Raw genomic sequence first — 25160 nt, forward strand, 5'->3', positions numbered from 1 at the left:
AAAGAGATATCTAGGACATCCATGACAGCCAGCTCCCTAGAGTCCAGCTCAGAATAACATTTTCTATAAATTAGACTCCTTGCCAGAGAGTTCAGAAAGGATCTTACTTGGAAGTCTTATGTTAGCAACAGCATATACTCCTGTGTGTGTGTGTGTGTGTTTGTGGTGTGTGTGTGTGTGTGTGTGTGTGTGTGTGTGTGTGTGTGTGTGTGTTTGTGTGTGTGTGTGTGTTATGTGAGAAATTGACTAGTTACTGTGTGTGCTTCTCACTGTTTTTCCCCAACATAATAAATAGCTATTTGAGAATTTCATACAATACGCAGTGATCACACTTGCTTCCCATTCATCCCTGGTCCACCCTACCTTCCTTGTGCCCCCTTCCAAGACAAACAAACACCAAGTCCAATTTGTGTTGCCCATACTCATTAATTTTCTCATTCAACTTTTAAGTATTTTAAAAATGGAGTTCATATGTTCCTATTTTTAGATGAGAACTGATTACATTCCAAAATGACCCATGGTGACATCAATGTATGCCTCAAGAAGAAAGCAAATAAATATATTTGGAAATAGATTATTCAGTGGATTTTAGAGTACAAAGTTTGAAATCCAAAGGGCCAATAATGCTGGAAATTGGATATTTTTTAGAGTGTACATTTTTAGGATGCTATGATGAAAGGGAAGTGGCCACACACTGAAACAAAATAGTTTCTTTACCTTACTAAAATTTGGGTTTTGTTGTATCTAGGTAGCAACAGTCAACATGTACACAGGTTATCTTCCTCTTCTTTTTTTTTTTTTTTTTTTTTTTTTTTTGATTTTCGAGACAGGGTTTCTCTGCGTAGCTTTGCGCCTTTCCTGGAGCTCACTTGGTAGCCCAGGCTGGCCTCGAACTCACAGAGATCCGCCTGGCTCTGCCTCCCGAGTGCTGGGATTAAAGGCGTGCGCCACCAACGCCCGGCCCTATCTTCCTCTTCTTAACAATGTTTGGCAGTAGGGTTGTGATGAAAACAAAAATGAAATGTAACTATAATTTTTCATGTGAGATAGCAACACACACACACACACACACACACACACACACACACGCTCCCCATTTAAATAACTTCTTGTATTTGAATAGCCCAAGGTCATTTGTAGTGAGTGTTGGTTCAGATGGTTGACATGACCATAAAACCTGGGCTTCTGCCCCAGTGGGAAGATTCTTGAGTCTTCAACCTTGGGGTCTGCACAGTGCTGGCTGAAGTCACCAGAAGACTGTGTCACAGCCTCCACATCTCTCTGTGTTTCCTTTTCTTCTGATATCCCAGTTCCTTTCTCTTCCTTCTCTCCCTTCTGCTCTCTCTTTCAATGATGGCTTAAAGGAACCTCCCCTAGATCCTAGCATACTGAAACAGGTCAGGAGTTGTTGTCATTGAATTCAGGCAGCCACAGGAATGACTGAGATTTCTACATCTTGTTCAAGGTATGCCCAAATAAGCAAGAGGTGGGCACTGCTATCTGACTTCCTGATGTGTCACATAGCAATGTGGGCTGGCTAAACTTTAAAGACTGCAGTTTCTTTATGCTCATGGATGGAATATTTTATTACACTAATTATTCTATGAAGAAGCTTCAGAGGAAATTTAATTCTGCATCTTGTGGAATAAAACCATTTTTTTTCACTTCATTGCCTTCAAAATCATTTAAGTAACTCCAGTTTAAAAGTTTCAATCATGTATGCATTATTAATCCATCACCCACTAATCACGTTAATTTAAATTTCTTAAATGTACATTTTAATTTTGTGATGGTCATATTTAGGTTTCTTTCGAGAAACTTATACACACTTTCCTTCTTCTAAGAGCCTTTTCCTGCTCATTTGATTTATTCATTTTGGCTAAATATATTTGTTAATCTTAATTGTTTGATTTAAGATTTTGTTAAAGTGTTAAAACTGCCAACTGAAGATATTTCAAATACATGTTTACTACTACCAAGAAGTTTTCCAAGCATCTCAAAATAGAAAGCAAGTAATTTGATTTTTTTCTGTTATTCGCTACACTTATAGCAAAGAGGGTAATTAAGAGCGAGAAAATGAAGGGGGAAAACCAGAAGCACTTGTCTGCACAGTGAAGAATAGGGCTTTTAATAATTCTTATATCTGCAGCTAGAGCACAACTTACAATTTAACAAAGTCATATGCTTATGAAGAAAAACACTGCTTTCAAATCAGTTACACAACTACCTTTTAAACCACCCCCCCAATAAAGCCAAAATATTAAGCTATGGTTTCATTTGATAGAATACACAAGCACATGCAACACACATCTGTCACACAGGTGTGCACGTGCTTGCACACACAAGTGAATGTGTTTATAAACATGTGGGGATAGAGAAAGGGAGAGCAGCTAAATGCAGCTAAATAATAAAGGCCGAGTGAGTAGCTTTGGATTTCATTGTTCTCTGCAACAGTAGCTCCCTCTAAACAGAGAACCACAGGAGAATTATCGAAAGTTATTTCCATCCCTGAGACCAGACATCTGGAGGGCAGCCATAGTGAGTATAAAATGTGAAGCCAAGTGTTTTATTTCTTACTGAATTCTAGACTATTTCTGACTTTCATCATTGAGTGAGCCGTGACATGGGGTGTTCACATCTGCAGCTCTAGATTGTGTGAGGCGTTTGTCCAGGCAGCCCCGCAGCTTTCTTTCAAATACCAGGGAACATTCTTCTAGTCTCAGGCACAGCTGAGGCAGTGATGAAGAAGCCCAGGCTGAGGGTCTCTGGCTTTATTCCACATATCCAAGGGTATAAATTAGTTCCAGGTCAGAAACACACTAAGAGAAGCCTGAATTTGGTGCCTTGGATTTGCCCAGCAGAACTGTGTACTGTCTGTCATTCCCGGAAGTGCCATGAGAAGCAAAGTGCATAGCACAGATTGGGTCTCAGCGACTGAAGGACTCAGTCTCCTCTTACTGGGATGTTGAGAAAGGCATTTAAATTCTTCAATGCAGTTTTCTTTTGGCAAGGGAGAGATAGAACATAAGTCTTTGTTGCCAGGTTGGTGGACATTTCAAGGACAGTTGGACCTTATATGAAATCATGCAATTTAATCATTGTGTTAAAATTTAATTTTTAATTGTATAGGATTAAAAAAAAAACACAGGCATTGGATGAGATTCTAAAGAAAATGCCAAGAACCATTTCATATTTCCTCCCCTGGCCTTCACTGTTAAAATTCTCAATAAGTCTTTTCCACTTTCAATCTTTTCCTCTCTTCTTTTCATTCCTTACTTACATCATTTATGCCAGTCAAGCTGTGCCTCGCCCCAAACAGACTCATACAACATTCTCTCAGGACTCCATATCACCAAGACTGACTTTCCTATATTGTACCTGGCTTCAAAGGATCATGTGAAAATCTGAAGTAAGTGTTTTTTTCCTTAGGAGAGAGACACTATTCATTAGAGGTGTAGTCACTGAGGGTGGAAATCAAACACATTCTTGTGAGGGACTATCAACTACTATATGCTATCCCAACTACTTTGTAAACTGCAAAAGAAATAATACTGTATTACTTCTTCATCATTACCTTCCAGGTGCCTAGTGTGGCTGCAGTTCAAAGAAATTCAGGATATATAGCTTAAGGAAATGGGCAATTTTGAATATTTTGTTTTGGCACATCAGTATCTTATATTTAGAAATTGTCACCTTTGTCTGTGGGAGGAATGGGACATTTTGTAATATATACTGAGATAATAACCTATCCTCTCTCCTCCCAGATCCTGGAATGTTGGATCCTTAAAGGCTAGTGTGCCCCTTACAGGAGATTCAATACCTTGATTGATGTCTATTTAATCATTGTCTTTAGAGGAGCTGAAGAAGTATGCATTTACTTTTCCTGAGGCAATGACCTTTAAGATAGTCACAATTGCTGTGTCTGCCACAAATACCACTCGTTGGGGAAAAGATCATGGAAGGGTGGGGACATTGTTTCCATCATCTGTGTTTCATAAGATTCTTGGATACCTCAGTTTCAATCTTTCTTAACTTTTATCTCTTTCCTCTGTGTCCCTTCATAGTTTGTTTCCAAATGATTTTCACTCTCCTTTTCGCTTACTTATTTTGATGAAAGCTTTCATCTACATACCTCTGAGAAACTTACAAGCTCATGAAACTCCATTGCTCTCATGCATTCCTCTGTGAGCTGTCATGTGAGGGAGTTTCTAGACTGGCTTAACCGAGGTGGGAAGACCCACTCTCAGTGTGGGCAGTACCATCCCAAAGGCTAGCATCACAAACTGAGTAAAATGAACTGTGCTGCAGTATTCACCCTTCTCTTTCCTGACTAAGGATGCCATGTAGCTAGCTAGCTGCCCCTGGCTTCATCCACCATGTCTTCCTTTGAAGGGCTGTGCACTCAAACTGTGAACCTTAAGTTACCATTGTCAAGGATTTTGTCAGAGCAATGAGACTGGTAACTAATTAACACATGGCCTTTTGTTTAAGTTAAAGTGAAGGAAACACAAAATGTAACTAACGTCCACTGTATTAGTAAGTGATGGTGTCCCAAAAGAGATGATATATGAAATGCTTTCTCAACTGATGATATTCTCACTTTATAATGAATGCATCTGGCTATAACACAATTGTAAGTCAAGGTTTACACATGCTTATATAAACCTAAAATATGCAAGCTTGTGTCACAAAAAAAGTTAGAGGAGCAGGAGCCTCCTTTATTGATGGTCTCAGAACACCCACATTCCGGGCTATGTTGTGAAAGCTCTAGCAGTAATCTCCATGCCTCAGAGGAGGTAAGGAGAGTTTGGATGCTCCTGCATTAGTGCAGGATGACAATAAAGCTATTTCTAGGGAAGCAGTGTCTCAGGGGAATTTACAGCCTTGATTTGCAGAGGCAATTTACAAGAATTCCAGGAACAGCAAAAAGCTTACAAATTCGCTGCTAATGAGTTTAATGTGACTTTCCCACAGGAAGTCACCATTCCTCCTACCTAATGAGGAGGGCATTGCTGCCTTGCATGGCTATGACTATCCTAGAGTGGTCACCTTGGATTCTGCTATATCCTGTTGCATCTAGATGGACAACCAGACCCAGTGTTTGTAAAATAAACAGCATGAGGACAAGAGTTGCCTGTCTTTGCTGATTTCTATATATAGGAACATGGATTTGGTGTGTCAGAATACAGTCTGTGAATACTAGAATTAGATTGACTTGACTTATATACATGCCCATGCCCCTGGCTAGAAGGTATGCTAACTGTTTGCATTATTTGATGATTACAATATGGACATAGTGAGAACCAATGCTAAACCAATCTAATGTGAACAAAATGCCTTGTTTATTCTAGACTAAAGGTCATTAAATTATATCCTTGGTCTCTAACTATGGTTAGTGGCCTATTCTTTTCTTACTTTTGCTTTTTATAGGTCATGAGTGAATTTTTTTTAAATGACATAAATTTAAATGGTTATATAAAGATGCACATTATAACTTTTATTTTGGCTCTTGGGTTTAAAAATGTACTCTATTGTCCTATAATAAAATGTTTGATGGAGCTGGAGAGATTGTTCAGTGGTTAAGAGCCCTTGCTGATTTCACAGATTTGGCTCCCAGCATACATGTGGTGGCTCACAATTGCATGTAACTCCAGTCATAACAGATCTAGCATCCTCTTCTGACCTACACCAGAACCAACCACACATGTGATGCACATATATGCAAACACTCAGACAAGCAAACTAAAAATAAACATTTTTTTAAAAAAAAAAGTTTGCTGATCATTGATCCAGTTTCAGAAGGAAGAGACCACAAATTCAAGAGAGAGGAATGATAGGTTGGCCTTTATCTCTTGAATAAATCCCTGTGGAATCTTGTTTTCAAAATTCAAGAATAAATTTCTTCAGAAAAAAAATAGAACTGAGAGGTTTTTTTTAAAGTATCAGTTCTTGTAAAAATATTCACAGTGTGTCTGTAATTTTGTTTATTGCATTGTGTTTCACCACTGAGTTCTGTTGGGCAATGTTTTATGAGAAGATGGAGCTTTCCCAGGGTATGGCTGGTGATAGCTGCTCCATCAGCTAGGACTGAATGGGGCATGCAAATCATTGCTGTGTTTCTTTCTGAGAAAGTACTGCTATCTTTGAAACATTTCCCTACAGGGCTGAGGAACTGTCACATTTCTGAAGAGCTATCACAAAGAGAGACTATGGTATTCAAGTAAGATCTTTAGGATGCCTCCCATGGTACTGGTCCAGATTCAAAGCAGTAACTAAACACAAGAGCTAGAGACTGACACTACAGTGTTCCCAGTCTTCTGACCAGCATGGTCTTGTCTCTACATATTTTTAAGAAAGTCAACCATAAAAGTCAGCCCTGGATGGAAGACACTAATAAGGATTTTAATAGTAACTATGTTTTATGTGTAAACTGGGTTTTTTCAAGGAAGATTTTTCTTTTTCATGATTTAAGAATCTCATATATTTATACATGTTCTTATCCACCCAGAATTCTCCTCTTCAACTCACTTTGGATCCCTCCCTGAGGTCCATTTTCCAACTTCTTGTCCTCTTCTTCCAAAGTGAATTTTTCTTAACCCCAAAGGTGAGACACACTCAGAAGTCACAGCATTATTTAGGGACTTTTCCATTTGTCTAGAGTGACTCAAATGGCCTACCCTACATTCCTCCAAATCTGAGCCAAATTAGTTAGCTGTAGTAGGGGAAAGGTCTTCCTTGCCCTCTCCTTTGTAGTCGGATAATGGAAAAATGTGAGGTCGGTCTCACCAGAGCTCCTGGCAGCTGCTGTGCTGGCAATAATTAGGGGAGATTTTGAGCTAAAAGTCTGGCTGCTGAAAGATTTTGGATTTGAGGTTTGATGTTATCAAAAAATTTCATCTGGTCCGATGCAGAAACATATTGCTTAATCTAGAAAGAATGTGAGCAGGTTGTCCCTCAGTGCACATGTTGGAGCACTCTGTCTTCTTTTGTGGTGAAGTCCACAGCAGTTGCTCTGGGTAATAGGAGCCAAGTCTGTCTGGGCACAGAGGAATCCACCACATTTCAGTTTAGTCTGTTTCAACCCTTAGGCTGACTCTAACACAATGTCTCAAATGAATACAACAGTGGTTGAATCCCTCCGTTTCCTTCTGCGAAGTTTGATTTGTTGTGGCAATCTTAAATTAATTCTCTCTCCTAATCAGATTTTGAATTCAGAGTCCAGGAATCATTTTCAAACACGCACAGAAAATGATATTAATATGCAGATCTATTTATTTGACTCAGGCAAAGTACTTTTATTGCTTGAAAAAATATTATTTCTAATAATAAACTATGTTTGACTTAAATTAACCAATCTCCTTATGTCTGTTCTGCTATTCAATTATACCCTTTTAATTGTTGGTAAATATACCAGACTGAGGTCATCTTTCACTGCATCATCTTTATATGTTTAACATAGGATTATATTAAGTGAGGTGGTCAAAAATCTCTTCTAAGCAAAACAGCTTATTTTTATAATCTAGTCAGAGAGAGAAATGATACTAACTCTATCTGTAGGGGAATATCTTCCCTATAATAAATGTTGTCCTAGTCCATTCATGAAGCTGTCTATGAGTGGCTTGAACCACAAACAAAAGTTGAAGAGTCTGGGAAGTCCCAGGTCAAGGCTATGGCATATTTGGTATCTGTTCAAGGATTTCTTTCTGGCTTGGAAATATCTGTCTGCTTGGTGTGTGCTCACACAGTGGAAAGGATGACCAAGCTCCATGGACTGTCTCTTATACAAGAAAGAGCACTAGTCCCAGTCATGAGGGCATCACCAACTGAGTCCACCTCTTATGTCAGCTGTTTCCCCTGAAGCTGAGGGCTGGAGTTGCAGCTAGCTACAACTGCCAAGGATCACATAAAGTACTGCTAACGCTAGTCACTAGTCTGGGAAGCTACCAACTTTCCATGGGACTTACCTACAAATACTATGCATGTGGAGTTAGGATGTTAACTGCTGAATTTGTGAACTCTTTAAACTCATAAAAGATGACTCTGAACATGAGTTAGGAGTAGTATACTCACAAGGCAGCTGACACTTGAGTGAAATAGTGTCTATACAAGACAAATAAGTTACTCCTTGATTGTTTGAATGGAGACTGTGCATTTACCTCATGGTTACCTAAATTATTCTATTTATTGTTTATGTAGTAATGTTACCAGGATGCTTGTTTCCTTCTAATTCATGAGCATCTGATTCTGTCGAGTAGCACCAGCCTTCAGGAGTTTAAGTCTGTTTATTTTTGATATTTAGGATACAGGACAGATAATATCTTTAAAGCTCATGAGGTAATTTAATTCTGGATCCTGAACTTTATTAATCTAATTTTTAAAAAATTCTTTGTGAAAGCTTTTCCATCTTATGTTTACCTATGCTACATTTTTTTCTGGATACTTGTATAATAAGGTAGTGGTTGATAAATTTAGGTGATTTATTGATGAAATGACCAGAGTTGGTATGTCCCTTGTGGGACTGTCTATGTTAGTTCATACTACTTAAACAGTGAGATCACAACCACTTGACAGTTCTTTGGTAAGTTAAATAATTTTCATATGATCAAAGATGTTTTAGATTTATTATTGCTGGGTCTTTACATCAACAGACAAATGAACATTTCAGGATGACCTGAGGATCCAATGGGGCTGTGTCTAAAACTTCTGCTTCCTACATAACACAGAGTTTAAAATTTGAGTAAAATTAATCATATCTAAGTCCTTGGCCTCCCTTGTGTGCTGGTACTATGCCAAGACTACGTACATAAGTGAGTGATTGTTCCAAGTCTTTAGAACAATCTAGTGTCTGGAAACTTTCCAGAAATTGAAAGCCTGAAATGGGAGGCTCTAAGTCTTTTTATATACAGATGCTGCTCAACTTCTAATGAAGTTTCAGCTACACTAACAAAAAAAAAATGAAATTGCACCAATCTTCAGAGCATCTTCATTTAGCAATAGATTAAATCACCATTTTGTATCAGCTGTTTCCCCTGGAGCTAATGGCTGACAGGGAGTTGCAGCTAGCTACAACTGCCCAGGATCACATAAAGTGCTCCTAATAGTATCCTGGGAAAAAAATAAAGGTTTGAACTTTGAAGTAGGTATCTACTGAATCTGTTTTGCTTTTGCACCACGATAAAATGAAAAGTCACGAAAGTCAAAGCCACCAGCAGTTGGAGACTAACTGTAGTACTGTCCTGAAAAAGGAAGTCTGCACATAGAAAACTGACTTTATGGCTCCATGATGTGGTGAGCTTATACAAATGAGAGTGAGACCTGAGACTTCCCACTGAATGTGGTCCTTTCGCTGCTATCCTTCAGAGCCTTGGTGCTTCAGACAGGTGCAACTCTTAAATTTTATTCCAGCCTTTAATTCTAACTACTTTTGCTAGGCACTTTCCCAGACCTAGAATTAAATTCCTTCAAATTTTACATGTTTAGGATGTCTTTGGCACATGACCCATTTATAACCTGCTTCCCTAATCATTAAAATTGGTGTTTACACATATGTGTGATAAAAGTTTAATTTCCGTATAAGATTCCGGGTCTTAGAATTTCTGTACCTTTTAATCTAGCTCCCAACTACAGTGCTTAGTATAACACTTTAAGTGCTACAGATATGAAAATACCTAATTACTGCTTCACAATGCCTCTCCGTTAAAAACAAAATTTCGTGAATTATAATTGATTCATCTAGTTAACTCTACATTTTACTCTTCTTCAACCTTGATGGTTTGCTACAATTAGTAAATCCCTTGGCCATTCCTGTTGGTCCACACTTTTAACTGTGCTTGAAACTTTGCACATGAGAAGTGCAAAGTACTGGCACACCTAGTCTTCACTTGGGAAACACCTAGTAATGGTGGTTAGGAAGAGGATTTCTGGCACCAAGTCACCAAAGCTTAGTCGCTGCCTAGTTAGTTGCCAACATTTATAACCTTCCCTCTTCTTATAACAGGAAAGTGAAGTTCTCCACATTATAAATGTAGGGATAAATTACAGTGCCAGCTTATACAATCAATGCATACATGGTAACGCTTCCTCTTCCTGCTTCTTCTCTTCTTGCATTCTCTTTATCTTAATAAGAAAGAAGGTTACGATCTAAACATGAGCTGTATCCTCGAGCTCATGTGTCCACTGTTTGGTGCCCACCTCATGGCACATTGAGGTCAGGGGTAGAAAGCTTAGGAGGTGAGGCTGTGGTGGTGTGAAAGAAAATGGTCCTCAAAAGGAATGACACTATTAGGAAGTGTGGCTTTGATGGAGCGGGTGAGGCCTTGTTGCAGGAAGTATGTCACTGTGGAGGCAGACTTTGAGGTCTCATATATTCTCAAGATACTGCCCAGTATCCCAGACAACTTCCTGGGGCCTGTGAGTCAAGATGTAAAAACTCTCAGCTCCTTTTCTAGCACCATATCTTCCGGCATGCTGCCTTGCTTCCTGCCATGATGATAATGGACTAAACCTCTAAACTGTAAAAGAGCCACCACAATTAAATGTTTTCTTTTTTAAGAGTTGCTGTGGTCATGGTGTCTCTTCACTGCAATAGAAACCCTAACTTAGACAGAGGCCAAGCAGAAAATATATCTCTGAGGAAGTGGTTTTACTACTGCATCTGTTCCCCAGTCACTTCCTGTTCAACTGTGATGTGAACAACCTGCTCTTTTTCCAAGGACTCTCTCAGTATGGCATTGTTCTCACTGTGAACACATACATCTTGTAATCAAGGACAATGGAGTGGAAACAATGAAAAATGAAAATCAAATGACCCCTCTTCTGTTGTTTCTGTCAGGGATTTCTGTGGTGGTAATCTAATTGTACTGAAATATTATTTTGATTGTATGTTAATAAATAAAGTTGTCCGGGGGTCAGAGCTATTAGAGCCATAGCAAGAGCCGGGCGGTGGTGGCACACGCCTTTAATCCCATAAGATCTCTGTGTGTTCAGGGATATAGTCAGCATTGGAGACATATGCCTTTAAGACCTAGGGGGCTGTACATTCAGACAGTGACGAGGCAGTCATGTGTTTGGGTTTACAACCAATGAGAAGGCAGAACAACATACTTTAAAAAAACGAACCGACAGGAAGTAGGTCTCTTTTCGCGAAGCTGGGACAGCAGGAAGAAGGGTGAGATTTTAGCTCTGAGCTCTGACTTCTCGGCTTTCTCTTTTACATTGTTTCTGTGTTTCTTATTTAATAAGACGGTTGGTTACATCTACAGATTTCAGTTAAAGCAACACCAAAATAAACCAGATGGTTTCAAAACTGTGCATTAGCACCATGTCCTTAATAGTATTTTATCAGTTGGTCCAAAGACAAAGACTGCCCCATCCTCAATCTCCAGTTTTAAGGCTTTATACTCAATGAAAGTCACTTGTGTCATTTGTTAAGGATGAGTGTCATACTTTGCTTCAGCTGTCAATTTGAAATAAATCTCGAGTCACCTGAGAAGAAGGAACATCCATTGGATTAGCCTATGGAACATTTTCTATGTTGATAATGAATGTAGGAGAGTCCAGTCCACTCTTAGTGGTATCACTGTAGTCTGGGTGTCCCTGAAAGGTACTTAAACATAGTCCTGGCAGCAAGCCAATGAGCTAAATTTCTCCATGTCCTCTGCTTCAGGTCCTACCTCCTGGCTCCTGCCTTGAGTTTTTGGCTTTGCTTCATTCCGTGGTAGACTGTACCCTGTAAGCCAAATAAACCTTCTCCTCCTTGAGTTGCTTTTGTTCATAGTGTTTATCACAGGAACAGAAAAGCAACATAGAACTATGAACTTTAACAGAGAGATGCTTGTAGTGTGTGTGTGTGTGTGTGTGTGTGTGTGTGTGTGTGTGTGTGTGAGAGAGAGAGAGAGAGAGAGAGAGAGAGAGAGAGAGAGAGAGAGAGAGAGACTGGAAATTGAGAGTTTCTATTTTCTATGTGCTGTAGAAGGCTGAGGAAGTCTGAGTAGATGCTGTAGTGACAGAGCTCACTTTTATAGTAGCAATGAGGCAAGATAGGTAATGTGAACTGGGCTAGCTCTGAAAAGGGGAAACATGGTAAAAAGTAGAATCTGCAAGGCCCATATTGCCACCACAGAGGAGTTTGGTGATGGCAGTACCAGTCCATATATGGAATTCAAAGTAATAGAATAAAAGCAAGATAGGAATACATGTAAAACGTGGGCAATACATAACAACAGACTGCTGAAAACAGTAATCTTTCTCCAGCTTTAAGGAAAGTTCTGGAGGCTGACTACTAATGCCAATAGATCTATTGAAGTGTCAGACAAAGAAGGAGTGTCATTCGCCATATTTGGTTTGAATCACCACCAGGTTCTCCACATTATACATAATTACAGTGTGCATGCCACTGTCATGTGTGGTTGTGTTGATGTGGGACACTAGAGGAAAGGAATCTTCTTACAGTGTAAGGGTAGACAGAAGGCATCCTGGAAGGCTTGGGCTCAGAGCCAGGTGTTAACATATGGCTGCAGTGACCCAGAAAGATGAACCCTTCAGCCTTGACAATGTGATGCCCAGGCACAACTGTCATAGGAAGACCTTCAATAGAGCAGAGTTGGTTGTAAGCAGAGGAGACCACATGATGCCAGGGGTAAACCAGGCACTAAAGCCTTTTTTTTTTCTTCTTCATGATCCCTAATAAAAGAGGAGCTTAGACTTTGAGGTGGAAAAGAGGGTAAAAACTATGCTCATCTCAGGGTCACCAAAGAAATCAGTCATCTAAGGATATTCACGTGGTTATTGATGTGATGTACCTCCTTTTAGCAAGATATTTAGCTGAAAGTGTGTGTGGCTCCTTGACCAGTAACCATGGCCTTCCTCTGCTATCTGCTAAGTGATGATGTTCATGAAGCATTTCAGCACAAGGTGGTGTGATTCATCAGAGCATGCAAGGGGGGATGGAGAGTAAAGAAGATGGTCGATGGTTACTGAGTTTTGTAACTGATCTCAAATGGAAATGTTCATAACCACGATGTGCGCAGATTCCTGAAGACAGATCAGCAGGCCTACTACAAACACTCCTGGGATTTGAGGATCACCAGGTACCATTTAGAATCATCTTACCCCAGATATATTCCCTAAATGCGTCTACTAACAATTGGTTTGTGGTGTTCATGTTTATATAGTTGTTATTTATATCATTAGTCATTTTGTCTTGGATTGTGACAGTCAAGACAGATGGAATAGCTGTGATTTGATTTTGTTCTGCCTTCTCCAGAACATTGTCATTTCTCCTAAGGAAGGAAAGTGAATTTTTTTTTTATCAACAATAAAGGGATGTGGTGGCACATGCCTTTAATCCCAGCACTTGTGAGGCAGAGGCAGGTGAAGCTCGGTGATTCAAGGCCAGCCTGATCTACAGAGGGAGTTCCAGGATAGCAAGGGCTGTTATCCAGAGAAATCCTGTCTTGAAAAATCAAAGAGAGAGAGAGAGAGAAAGAACACAGCTCGGAAAGGCAGGTGCTTATCTACCAAATCATAACAAAGCAAGGCCCAGCTAGGGGGAATTAAAGTTTTGAGGTGGGTAGTACATTCGTGACTATGCTTAGTTCCCAACAACAGGCTCCATTCTAAACAGAAAAAAAAAATGTTTTATTAGAGGCTGTTGCCAAGATGACCAGAATTAGATTGCAAAGATATACAGAAAGATTCAAAGACCGACTACAGCATAAAATATTCTCTTGTGAAAACACTACTGCTGTCATGCACAAAAATTCCATCTAGATTGCTGAATATGTCCCCATGGCCCTTAGGGAGGGTGACATCTTTATAAGCATTAGTTGGAAGAATAGTTTCCCTTTGAGTTGTTTTATTCTTGACTCAATCTGTCATTTTGGTAAATCTGCTCAGTAGGCCACAGGTCTTGAGTGACAAAGAAACCTAGGCATGCAAAGTTTCTGTTGATTCCTTGGAGACAAGACTCTAAAAGTATTACTTCATTGATGCTATGTAGACTCCTATGAATATAATTCTTATCAACCTAAATGGTATGAGGTAAGAGTGCTTCACATTCACCTCTGTGGGCTATACCCATGTAAGTAAAAATGCTGTCTCCCTGGTGTCCTGTCATCTTTAAGAGGGCTGCCTATCCTCATTACCCATGCTAAACCTGCCTTGGTTAAAGTAAATTTCTCACCATGCACACTTATCTCTATTCTCTACAAGGAGCTGCTATTCTCTGGAAGTTCCTGTCTAAAAGTTCCTTTTTGGAAGCAGCTCTGCTGAAATTAGATAAAAGCACCAGAGGTGCCCTCACTCTCCATGCCAACACAGGAATGACATTTTGAATAAGGCAACACATTCCTAGAAACTAGTAAAGAAAGGAAAATATGTAGTGTTATAGAATATTTCTACTCTAGCTGTGAGAAAGCATCAATACAATTCAGAACTTTATTGGACTGTCTTAGACTTAGAACTAAGTTCTTGAAGCTTGGGGAGATTCAACTGGGCACCACTATAGACAAAGGCATCAACGTTCAAAGTTCAGCTGCTGGTAGAAAGTCAAGCCATCCCTTGGCAGGACTTGACAGCCTTTTATCACATACCAAATTCAAGATCTCTCTGTCCTGTTTTCTTTTCTTTGTCCTTTACATGGAGAACGAGGTCTTTCAATAGTCACCAAGTGTCTTGAGCTATATAGCTTTTCCATGTGGACGTTAAATTCTTTGTTCAAGTACTTTTTGTTTTTTCACTGTTTTCCCTGTTCACTCTCACAGGGAGCCAGGAGGAAACCTGCTAATCATCTCTCACAGCCCCTAAATTTTCCAAAATAGTACTACAAATATATCATGTTCTAAGCAGATATTTTTTTTCTAAGAAAGGAATGATTAAATCATAGAATAACTGTATTACATGAAAGATTTTACTATGTTCCTAATACAAGAAAAATGGTTCTCCCATGACTACAGAGTCCAAATATGGAGAGGAATGCAGGGAAGAAGAGTCGTAATTCACTGCGATAGCACATTATCAGGTGTTCTCTTTCAGTGGGATTTTCCAAGGTGGACTTAGCTGACTTTGCAGTGACTCATAAAGGAGCAATAGAAGCAATTACATTGGAGGGCAAGCAGCTTAGGTTTAGATACTGAAGAGTGAGGAGATAAACTGTATGAGAATGTAAGAAATAATTTGTCATTGCAGACAAACTCTGCCCTAAGAGATAAAGCTTCGGTCCGTTGGCAACACATCCCACTCTTCCTCTGCACCCTTCAGCTCCATTTGGGATTTAAGTTCCCACCATAACTGATCTCTCAGAGTTCAGGGTTGCACGTAGGAAAAAATAGACATGCTCTGTTTCTGTTTGACTCCATTTGAATGTTCTGAAATTGAGGAGGAGAAGCTGGTTCAGAAGTGGGAATCTTCATCAAGGAAAAAGTTGGTTCAGAAGTGGTGGTATTGCAATAATGTAATTCATGGGCTATCAGTTATCTTGATTTTAGCTATTGGACAGACTATATGTGTATTCAATTATCTTTAAAATGTTTCCCAGAATGTGCAAAGAGAATAGAAGCTACTTGCCTCTATACCTTATAATTTTAATTTTATTAACATTTGATGAGTTAAAAGTATTTGTTATGAAAATTATGAGTATAATTCTCCCAAGAATTTTGACTGAAAGTTCAAACAAAATGGGCTGTAGAAATCATTAGTCACATAAAGTGACATGTAAAGAAACCTAAGCAGTTTGATTTTTTTATGCTAATAACCTTTTTTACTGATCCTGACCCTGTTCTATTATTTTAGTTTTGTGTTGACATTCTATTGTGAATAGTCAAAAGAAAAAGAGCATTTTAATTTACTCAGCTTGCCATTGCTTCCTAATGCTCTTAATAGAACTGATTGCTTGCTTCATTTCCCAGGTTGATTCTCAGACTATCTATTATTACAGTTAAGCAGAGAAACTTCAAAATTTGGTATAATAGTTAATGTTGGGAGAAGCTCCATAAACATTTTGCTTCACATGTGATATTCATTTTCAAATTGGATTATGTATTAAATATAACACTAATAACTCAAAAAAATTCTATTCTTTTTAGCAATAAATTTTCATTTAAAACTGTAATGTAAATTGTCTGATGTAAAAAAATACTTTGTTCATATCTCAGGCTTAGAGATTCTCTAGTTAAATTCCATTTGGAGCACTAGAACTGGGGGTATTTAAGCAAAGGCTTCATTTCTGCTGAAAACCAGCTTTATTCAGACTCCTGAGCGGGATCAGAGAGTGACAGAAAGGCCAGGAAAGCACAACTGCTACGCTACACAAGGCCCGACTCTTGGAAGGTGGCTTGTACATTTGAGGACATTCCAGACACTCTGCAATCAGAAAACCAACATCAGCCCAGACAGGATGCATGAGTCAAGGCTATCTGAAAGAGATGGAACACGTGGCATCCAGGCACTGGCAGCTTTTCTACTGCCAGGTTCTGCTTGCGGTCCATCCTGCTGGTTGAAGTATCCTGGAAAGGAAGTGTAAACAGTTTAAATTGGGCATCAGAGCTAACAACTGTCATGCAACTTTCAGAAAGAATGAATGAGTTGCTCAGAGCCACCAGAAACCTGTCTGTTATAGCAGTGGACAAAAAAAAAATAAATCCTTACCATTCTGAACATAGAGTATAGATGAACCAGAAAACATGCAAAATCCCTGTGATCTTAAAATGCATCCTACTCAGACAGCTGTGTAGAATTCCACCAAAGGCCAAAGTTATACCTTAAGCCAGTTATCTGGTTTGGCTTTGAAGTGGCAATAAAAACCAGGAAGCCTCCTGACCTAGGTCATTTCTAAAAGCAGTTGTTTTCTTTTAGCTTTAATTATTTTAAAAACAGTTATATTTACAGGTATGTATGGGTAAGGGAGAGAAGAACCACATTCCTGACCACAGAAAATATGAAAGACATTGAGACTCCTTTATGATGTATTATAGATGTGGGCTTTGCACTCACAGAATAAACAACAGGCAAAATGGTAAAAAGCGACCACTAAACACCCAGATACATGCACCAATGTCTTCAGGGACCTTGTCACATCCAAATGATATCTGTGATTGGAAATTTGATCCACATGGAAAGGAACTTAACCAGTGTTCTTGCTTTTTGAGGAGACGGCTTACATTTTGAATGACAGCTTTCCTCTTGAGTTGAATTTTACTCCAGCTAATCCTTCTGGGGGTATTTAAAGGGCTATGTTCATTTTCTGTTGAAGACTAAATGAATCCTGTTGTCTTTGAGATGGTCTAAAGTTGGCTTTGGAAAGAGTTATTCAACAGCAGTAATGGGCCATTAATTGTTTTTGTGGGGATCTATGTTCCACTTCATATAGTTCATAATTTTGGTTTTTTTTTTTTTAGCTCATTTTATTTCTGCTGAAACTATCTTGGCCAGTCAGTCCAGTACTCCTTATTGACTGTTAGTAAATGAACAAATGATATTAAAATGAAGGTAGTTTCTAGGTTTTATTAGTTTTTTAAATAATCACAGTGAAAATGATTAATAAATTCATCTTTGTATTTAATTAAGAAATTTGATGTTCAAGGATTCCCAGTGTTGGTCTCTATATAGCCCACTATTTACAAGGCATTTTCCACTGTTCTTGGTTGAGAGATTCTGTGTGGTTGCACACCATTTCTTTGGGACTTCCTTAAACAACAGTTTGACAAATTATGCTATGCTTATTGTTTTTTTTTGTCAAATTTTCTTTTGAAACATGAGCCTAGCTATCTAAGCACTTTCAATATTCTGCCACTTGAATGGAGCATATTTTATTCATTAGCTGAACTCTGCACTGGGCCTTAACTCACTAGGCAGAGTTGATCCTATTCAGTAAATGAGAGTCCATTTTTCTTGGTTCCCTATTTTGCTGCTGTCATTGAACACAGCAAATCCTATTCCTACTCAGTAAGAGAGTCCATTGTTAGTTATTCCTTCTGTTTCTGGTGTCACAGGACACAGTTGTTGATCCTATCCTGTACAGGAGAGCCCATTGTTATTGGCTCCCTCTGTTGCTGGTGTCACAGGACACAGTTGATCCTATCCTGTATGGGAGAGCCCATTGTTATTGGCTCCTTGTGGTGTTGGTGTCACTGTATACAGTTGATCCTGTCCTGTACAGGAGAGCCCATTGTTATTGGCACCCTGTGTTATTGGCACCCTGTGTTGCTGGTGTCACAGGACACAGTTGATCCTATTCTGTAAAGAAGAGCTCATTGTGTTGGTTCCATGTCCTGCTGGTGCGATGCTTTCTATCTTGTATCCTCACCTTATCAGCAATTGTTAATCATTCCATCTTTTACTTTCTTCCTAAACCTTATGTTAATTACAGAAAATGACAGAAGCATTTTCTTTTTGTGTTCTTAAGACGGAATCTCCCTCAGTATCCCAGGATAAACTATCACTCGCTGTGTACAATCGAAGTTGGCCTCATTTTTGCAGGAATACTCTCAATTCAGGCTGCCAACTCTGGGATTGCAGATATGAACTATCCTGTTCATATCTAAAAAGCTAAACTTTTGTTTTTGTTTTTGTTTTTGCTTTTGCTTTCTGTGTAGATCTGGCTGTGCTGAACTTACTCTGTAGACAAAGCATAGACCTGCTTGCCTCTGTCTCCCAAGTGCTGGGATTAAAAGCATGTGCCACCACCACCAGGCCCTAAGCATCTCCTTATAAATATATTTTGGTATTTCCTCTAATATGCTTATCTGTCATGACATTTCATTTAAAAAGGATATTATAATAATCAGAACAATATACAAGGTTTATTAGGTTTATTTGAGTTTTTTACCTCAATAGGTTGGCTCTAATCTCTTCACAGGTTCTAGAAAAGAGTAATATACCATATCCTGGCTTTGTGCAGATATATTTAATGACAAACATATGATGAGACCTTGGATGTTTACCGTGTGTGTGTGTGTGTGTGTGTGTTTTAGAGAACCTTGGCCAGCCTAGAGAAATAATAGCTGGTACACATACAGTTGAACCAACTCTTAGATTCAATAGCGAATTTCTTTTTTTGAAAAAGAGAAATTTGTAGTCAGAAGTTATTTACTCCTATTAAAATCAAAAGAACAATAATTTTTTTTATAATCTAAGCTACCATTTCTTACTCACCATTATATACTTCTCTTAATGTCATTATTAGAATAAAGTTTTCTTCCATGTAAGTACTGGACTTATTTTTGAAGCAAATTAGAATTCCTCATAGAAGGGAGCACTGTGGGAGTTTGGAGTATGATGTTTTGGCAAAGAGTGTATGAGAAACTTTCTCCATGGGTATTTCTGTTCCCACTGGAGAGAAATACCAGGAATGTGGTGCCTCAATCTGTTCTCAAAAGACTTGAACTTGAAGTTCACACACCCACAGGGTTTAGATAAGAATCTACCAAAAGCTCTGCTCTGTGGATGCTTCTCACTGCCCTAAAGGGGGATTTCTACCTTTTGATAGAGCTCCTTCTTAATCTATCTACTAATCAAGAGAAGAAAACAAGAATGCTAAGAGAAAGTCACATCAAGCACAACCTGCTTTGCACTTTTTTCAAAATGAACTCAAGTTTTTAAAAAAAAAAATCAACGTGTCCCTCAGATCTGTAATGTGCTGGAATCTATATATTCAGCCTGGGGGGGGGGCAGTGGTCTTCCAATTACTAGAACAACTCCTAGAAGGGAATTATGGGACCTTCATCGATCCTTGTTGATGTCTTGCTTCCTGGCCTGAGGTGAGTACATGTTCTGCCACACATTCCCAACAGTTGCCCCGGCCAACTGAGAATTCCAAATGCATAAATCAAAGCAGGCTTTTTTGTTTCGAAAGATGGAAATTTCAGGTATCTGTTGTAGCAGCAACACTTACTAGCAAACTCAGCAGAAAATGGTCTTCTTTTCTTTTTCTCTAGACTAAATATATTTCTTTTCTTTTGGGTTTTTTTTTTTTTTTTTTTTTTTTTTTTGGTGGGGAGAAGTATGGAGTTGGAATCAAGTCTCTATTTTCTCTTGATTGTCTTTTAGTTATCCTCTCTCTTTTCTTTCGCTTCACTGATTTAAGAAAAAGCCTCTATGATCTCTCTCTATTGCTGAGTGCTTCAAACAGCAAAACCAAACAAACAAACAAACAAACAAACAAAAGGAAACTCTAGCCATGCTCTCACATTGTCTAGATGCTATTATTAAGCTCCAAGGAATAGCAAGAGACTTTTCAACAAAAATCTATTCAATTTTGAATTTTACTCAGAAATATTGAGTTCAGACAACTGGACAGGTTCCATAGTTATAACTACTTCTTTAGAGAATCAATCATGTTAGATTGACAGATGTAAAAATGAGGAGATACATGTGTTGAACAAGAGTTATACATCCAACCCAATGCTAGCCACCAATAATATGAAAAGCATGAGCATTTGTGCTATGATTCAGAAGATTAGTTCATGTTCTATGCTCAGTGATACTCACTACAAATGAGATGAAAGATGCATGTCATTTTTTTTTTCATTTTGAATAGGAACATGGAAAAAAAAATTCCCAGGTCACACAGCTATAAGTGGCAGGGCTGGGATATAAATCTAGGACTCTAGCCAGGCGGTGGGAGCGCACACCTTTAATCCCAGCACTCAGGAGGCAGAACCAGGTGGATCTCTGTGGGTTCAAGGCCAGCCTGGTTTACAGAGCGAGATCAGGACAGGCACCAAAACTACACAGAGAAACCCTGTCTCAAACAAACAAACAAACATCTAGCACTCTAACTCGAAGAAATATGGCATATGTATATATGTGTGTTATATTTACAAGCCATTATCTGAGAAAGGATATCTATTTCTGTCCCTAAGATATTTTCTGTTATTAAACATATTAGTTATCTTGTTAAAATAAAAATACACATTGAATATGACCAGTATTAGAAATCACTTATCATCTAACATTATCTTTGAGCTGATAATACAAACATAGCTTCTCTATATTTTTGCCTCGGTTCTCCATTATTTTCAATAAGAGCTGTGTGGCAGAGGCTGCTTATCTAACAGTACAACCAAGGGCAGAAACCCTAAGCTCAATCCATGGTCTCTGGCAGCCTGGGGTTCTTACAACATCTTCTTGAAGACAATAGGTATTTGCTGTATGTTCTCAGATGCCACTTCCTTCTAATGTTTCATATGTGGACCTCCACAGAGGCACCTCAGGGCAGGTTTTCTGACATAGGATAAGCTTTATGGTGCCACAACCAAAGACTGGTGAAACAACAAGACTATAGTTCTAACTAAAATACGCTTAAAAATTATTTTGTGGCCTTTACTGCTTTGAACAGAACCTGTGTGCTTTAAAGGCCCATGAAGTCAAAAAAGTAAGAGAATGAAGATATTAAATGGTGATATTTAATGACAACATGTGTTGAGAATGTCTTTTATTAGTCTTTGAATAGTGGAGATCATGCAACAGGAACATAAACAACCTTTGTTAACTAACTGAACTTCTCAGTCCAAACTGAGACCTAATATGTTTCATAGAATAAGCAGATAATGCTCCAGGGATAAAGTGCATTTCTTTATTTGTTTGCATGAGCATGTAGGGTAAAAACAGTGAATTCTTAAAGTTATGTCTAATTGTCTCAAACTCTGACACTCTTTAACCCTTTTCTCATTGCACTCTGGGAGTCCCTTTATTTTGTTTTAATGAATGGATGGGTATGTCTTGTGTGTGTATCACAACAGTAGAGTCATTTATAAAATAATTTTCAGGGAGCATGTGACAAGTATTATGTAATGTGTAAAATAAATATATCCCAAGGAAAATGTTGTCCTTTTCATCTATTGCGAATTCTCAAGGATTGGGATTTTGACTCATCACTATGGAATATTCAAAAATGAATTCTATTTCTGACTTCAGAGAAAAAGCTACAACTTCGGGACAATGGAGTACTTTAATTTCTCTGGACCTCAGTTTTCTTATCCATACAGTAAAATAATTTGAATACTTATTCAAAGGCTCATAGAAGACAAACGTTGTATAATATACGTGATTTTTTAAAGATGTGCAGTGCTGGTGTTCAAGCTAGGCAAGAGTAATAGCACTGAGCTCCACCCTCAGCCCGTGTGATGTTTCTCGACCATGACTTTGACAAATCCATCCATTAACCTTTCATCCCCACAGCCTGCTGTACTTGCCACCGTGCATTTAACAGGGAAGAGGAAGACTGATAAGTGAAGGAAAAGGCAAAGAATGGCAAAGGCCATGCAAGGAATTGAAACAGGGTTTTAGAAAACGGCATACAATATTTGGGATTACTTAAAGGTAACAAAAATATTAGAATTTTGGCTCCCAAAATAGACTCTTGAAAAAATATAAAATGTTTATGTGAAGATAAAATTAAGACTATAATAGTGGAAATAGCTAAGAATACTAAGGCTTTTAAAGTTGATTTTATTTTTTAAGGATAAAATTTCTATCCTGTGCAGAGTCTTCACATCATTAAATATCCTGGTCCTGCCTAGGATGACGGAATGAAAAATTTAGTCTCCTAAACAATGTAGAAGGATTGTGGGTGTTTATTCATGAAGTAATAAAAATTTATTAGCGAACACAAAAAATGCAAATATAATGTTGCATTTACATAAAACTTTTGGTTTGAGAAAAAATAGTAAGTGCTAAATAAAATAAGCCAGGCACAGAAGGGCAAATATTGCATGACTTTGTTATAGGAAACACCTTCAAAAAGTTAAAATCATGAAAGTGATGTGGATGGTCACCAGATTCTCAGTGGGGGTGTGCACGAGAAAGGGTCAATGGAAAAACATGGGATATTGGTTGAAAGGTAGAAGAAAAATAAACTTCCTTGACCTTTTCACAGGATAATGACTGTAATTAACAATAACACACTGTAATTTTAGATATATTTACCTTTGACTTACAAATCACAATATAAATACAAATCACCATCTTATGCCATATTACAATGAATATAAACACAAGAAATAGGTTTTTGAACCTATGTCCTGCCATGCTACCTAGTCCAAGCTGATCTCAGATGTAAGATCCTCAAAAGCCCTGTCTCAGACATCCCAAACTTTTTGAGTACAGGCATGTCTAACTTGATATAAATTATCTGAATTCTAGCTTAAAGCCATGCCCAGCAATAAATGTCAGAGAATTTCAAAATCTTAGTTACAGGGTGAGAGACCTGAAAGACAATCTTCGAAGTGGGTGTTGAGGATTTCCTACATCAAATCCTCTACTCTGTTGCTATCACATCCTTGGGATAAAATAAGATACCTGTCATAGAAATGCAGGGTGGAATTTACAAAGCTGTACTTTTAGTGCGTGGGTTCTCCCTATATGTTGATGGTGACATGATAAACAGGATGTGTGTTGATGCTGAGACATTGTCAACAGTGAGCTGCAACTTAAAGTTTAGAGTCATTTACGTCTAGGGACCTGAAACTTTTAAAGAAAGGTCTGTACTTAAGTGATGATAATGGCAAGGATAACAACAAAAATAATCAATTTAACACATTCTGTATATTGTAAGCCCTTTTGATAGCTTCATATGTAATTTATAACTGAAATTTATCTCTAAGAACTAGCTAGTACTATCTTTACATACTTTACATAGGAGGACATTAAACCACTGTAAGTTTTTGTATTTGTGTTTACACTATACCTTTGATGAGCATCATTCCAGACAGCCTGTAGTTAGAACATTTGATCTGCAAGAAATTCATGACTCAAGCACAATTTCTCTGAGAAGGGCCCCAGATATTAGGTTATGTGAGGAACAGATCTATTAAAAATTTTACAGATTTGAAGTCACCTTGCTCATTTGTCTTCTGTTGCCAAATAATCCTATGAATGAGCGTAGTCCACAGTAACAAAAGAGCAAATATAATCTACAGTAACAAAAGAAAAAAATACTGTTTCAGTTTACCAACTAGTGTAACCATGCAGTAAAAAACTGTAATTTGTTTCCGCCTAATATTGTGTCTCTTCCCTCCATAAAACAGGAGATCAATTCATAGCAGAATCCTGCAGCCCTAGAAATGAGGCATCAGATTCTCCATTCTGGGGAGACTTAGATGATGTAGTAATTCATTTTTTCCTATAAACCAGCCCACATATTGCTCATGACTTCATAAAATACAGCAATGGTTGCTGTCATGATCCTACCTAGTATAGATCTAAGTAAAATACCGATTACGGGGTTTCCTGATTATACTATTGCACCACCTACTCTGGGCTTAATCTCTCCCGACAAAGGGCTAAGACCCTAATCACTTACTTTACTCTATACTTTTGTTTATCTTTGTTCAAATTTTTTTACTTGAGACATTAAAATTAAAGTTGAAAATAACTGTATCACTAATTTTATTGGGATGAAATTCAATTCCAAAACTGCAACTGCAGTCTATCTACACATATATACATGTGAGGCCATCACATACCCATAGTGGAAAGCAAAAGGATAGAAAATTAATCCTATAAAAACATTAACAAAAAGACTAATACTACATTTATAGTAATATCAGACTCGTGAGAAATTAATGTTACGAGTATTTATAGACATGAAGGGTCACTTAAAACATCAAATGAGCAGTTCAAAAGGAAGCTGCCAGGGACTGGATATGATGAGCTAAATTCAGATCACAGAATCCACACAACAACAAAATCCTGGCATGGCCAAGTGCACCTGTAACCCAAGCACTGTAGGGGTTGAACACAGAAGATTTCCTGGATTTGCTGGCTGCCAGCCTAGGTATAATTCCAGTAAGAGCTTCTGTTTCCAATAAGACATATAGTTGCAGGTCAGGACACCTAATATCCTCCTCTGGCCTCCTTGCATAGATGTATGCAGCACAACTCACATATACATATACCTTATACACACACATACAAACATGCACACACAGGCACACACATAGATACACGTAGAAAAAGTGAGCTACCAGCATTTTACATTTGTGTGTATCAAGTAAAATAGTTCAAAGGGAAAAAGAAAAAGACTGTTATTCAAAATAACATGACTATGTAGAGAAAATCTAAACCTATATAAACTATTAGAATAAACAAATGGTCCCAGCACAGATCAATGGATATACTGCCAACATAAAAGAATTAACTGTACATGTATATGCAAATAAATA

This window comes from Peromyscus maniculatus, chromosome 6, assembly GCF_049852395.1.
Source record: "Peromyscus maniculatus bairdii isolate BWxNUB_F1_BW_parent chromosome 6, HU_Pman_BW_mat_3.1, whole genome shotgun sequence".
NCBI lineage: Eukaryota > Metazoa > Chordata > Mammalia > Rodentia > Cricetidae > Peromyscus > Peromyscus maniculatus.